Source organism: Egretta garzetta, unplaced genomic scaffold (genome assembly GCF_000687185.1).
Source record: "Egretta garzetta isolate BGI_Z169 unplaced genomic scaffold, ASM68718v1 scaffold190, whole genome shotgun sequence".
Classification (NCBI taxonomy): Eukaryota; Metazoa; Chordata; class Aves; order Pelecaniformes; family Ardeidae; genus Egretta; species Egretta garzetta.
The window spans coordinates 775,071-777,458 of NW_009258272.1; the positions used below are offsets into that span (position 1 = coordinate 775,071).

At 62.8% G+C, this 2,388-nt stretch overlaps 1 protein-coding gene across 1 annotated transcript in view; it reads right to left on the bottom strand.

The window, feature by feature from the left end:
* Nucleotides 1–2,388, bottom strand: part of SH2D3C (SH2 domain containing 3C) — a 26,578-nt gene that overhangs the window by 18,592 nt on the left and 5,598 nt on the right. The gene's annotated exons all lie outside the window — the stretch shown is intronic.

The following is a 2,388-nucleotide window of genomic DNA, read 5'->3' on the forward strand; positions in this document are numbered from 1 at the left end:
GGGGGCTGGGCGCTGCAGCCCCCCTGGTTCTGCGCATTCCTGGAGGAAAAGGCATTTTTGGGGGCAGCCGAGCGCCTGGGAGAAATTCCAGGGCTGCCTTTGGAGTGCAGCTCTGGCTGAGCTGCTGAGACCTGGCACTACCGTGGTGGCACTGGGGAGTGGGGCTTCAGCGGGGTGGCTGCTCTTTTTGGGCTCAAGAAGGCATCGCAGTGACTTGCAAATGTGCCAAGCTCCGGGCTGACTGCTGGGAACGGTCCAAGGTGATTGTGTGGGTCCAACCCTGGTTTGGAGCCCAGACTCTGCTCATCTTTAGACACTGGTGCAGGCTGTGCCCCAGGGAAACCAAGTTTGGGCACCTTGTGCCTCAGTTTCCCCCTCTGCAGAGCTGCCTCTTTTGAGATTTTGGCCAGCAGTGCTGCCAGAGGGGTCTGCCAGCAGCTGCGGGCAATGCCCTGCCTGTGCCCCGTGGGAAGCAGCATTTCCCATGCCTCATGCACAGCCGCGCACAGAGGGAAGTCAAGTCACGTCCGCTCCATGACCTGCCGGCGGGTCATCTCCCGTTAGTCACCGTGTCCCTGCCAGAGTCACGGCCACTGTCTCACTCCAAGCAGCTCCATGGGCTGGGTGTTGGTGGGGCAGTGCAACTCCCCACCTCAGGGCCCTGATCCTGCAGGGAGCATCCCTAGGAAAGCATCCTCAGCCCGTCCTGCCTCAGAGTCTGTCCTCACCAGGGATGCTTCAGGGGGGTCAAGCAAAAATGTGCCCCAGGGCCGTGCTCATTCCCCCCTGTGCCGCTTTTGGTCCCTCTGCATGGGCACGCCCTGCGCTGAGTATCCAGCCCAGTCCCTGCCATGACCTGGCGGGAACAAACTGTCCCCATCCCCAGGGATGTGCCTGTGCAGGAGGAAGGGCTGGGGCGCGGCACTATCCCGGTCCTGCTTCCGCCCGCCCGCCCCACAGCAGGACCCGGCTATGGGGATGTCTCTGGCTGACGGCTGCTCCCAGGGTTGGGGGCTGTGGCAGGGGCTCCAAGTAGAGTGCACAGGCAGAAATGCCCCTGATGCCAAGTCCTGCTCTGGTCACTCTCATGCCTCAGTTTCCCTGGCAAACAGCATGGTTACACCCATCATAAGGGCAGCCCTAGATGATGCAAAAGAGCATTTGGGCCTTGATTTTTGGGGACCCAAGTCCCCACTCCCCAGAGCCAAGACACATGGGTGACCCAGACACATTCCCCTGCTGCTTGACTCCCAGCTGCGCTGGCCTGGGACCTAAGTAATTTCTGGGGGACAGAGGGTCTGGGTGAGCCCTGTGTGCTCTCTGTGGGGATCCTCTGCCACTGCTGGGGCTCTGTGCTCACCAGAGGATGTGGCAGGGCCACCAGCCCCCCAAGGCCCTGAGTCTCCGGCCCCCCAAGCTACTCTGCCCTGGCGCCAGGTCTGACTGCGGTTTCAGCAGCCACAGCCGATGCGCTTGCTCTTTCCATGAGCAAACGCCGTCACAGGCTGGGGGCCTCGGCGGCTGAGCAGCGGCTCCGGCAGCATCTGCATCGAGGCTTTGTGCCTGCCCCAAGCAAAGCCCCTTCCCATCCCCTCCCTCCCTGTCCCCTCCGCCATGCCGGGGTGTGAGGGGTGGCCAGGGGGCCAGGACCCCTTACCTGCCCTGTCCCAGGGTGGGAAACCTCCTGCCCACTGCTGTCATCAGCCTTGCGCGATTCAGCGAGCACCTCTGCTCCGGGACGGGGAGAAGCTCTCCCAGGCACTCTCCCGCCTTGCACTGAGCGTTGGGACTTTGGGGCGCGCAAGGCGGTGGCGGACCCTCCTCCTTCCCGTCCCAGCCCTCCTCCGGCCCTCCCTTCGCGGCCGGCAGGAATGTGTGGCCGGCACAGCCCAGCTCCCACCGCTGGCATGAATTCCTCCTCCTCACCCCGCTACTGGGGCCACCCAGACCTCCCAAATGCTCAGTGTTGGGGTGAGGAGCCCCCGGCCTTGGGGCAGCATGCGGGGAAGAGGGGCATCAGGCGCTGACTGAGTGCAGAGAAAGGGCAGTTGGGCCAGGGAAGGCGTGGTACGATGGGACCTTGTTTTGGGGAGAAATTTGGAGTTGTCTCCTTTGCCCATGCCCCCAGTCCCATGCACGCTGCTGGGCAGGGGACACATTTGGCCCCTTGTGCCCAGATGCCCATGGGCAGGGGGTTAAAAATCCCTCTTGTTGATTCTGAGGTCAAAAGCCTCCAAAAAATCCAATCCTCATCTGAGAGGGCTGAGCCCCCAAATTCCCCCAGAGAGTCAGTTTTGTGTTTGGAGTGGGGGGGTTGTGGCCAGAGTGGGAGGTTTGTGGCCAGAGTAGGGGGGTTGTGCCCAGAGTGGGGGGGTTGTACCCAGAGTG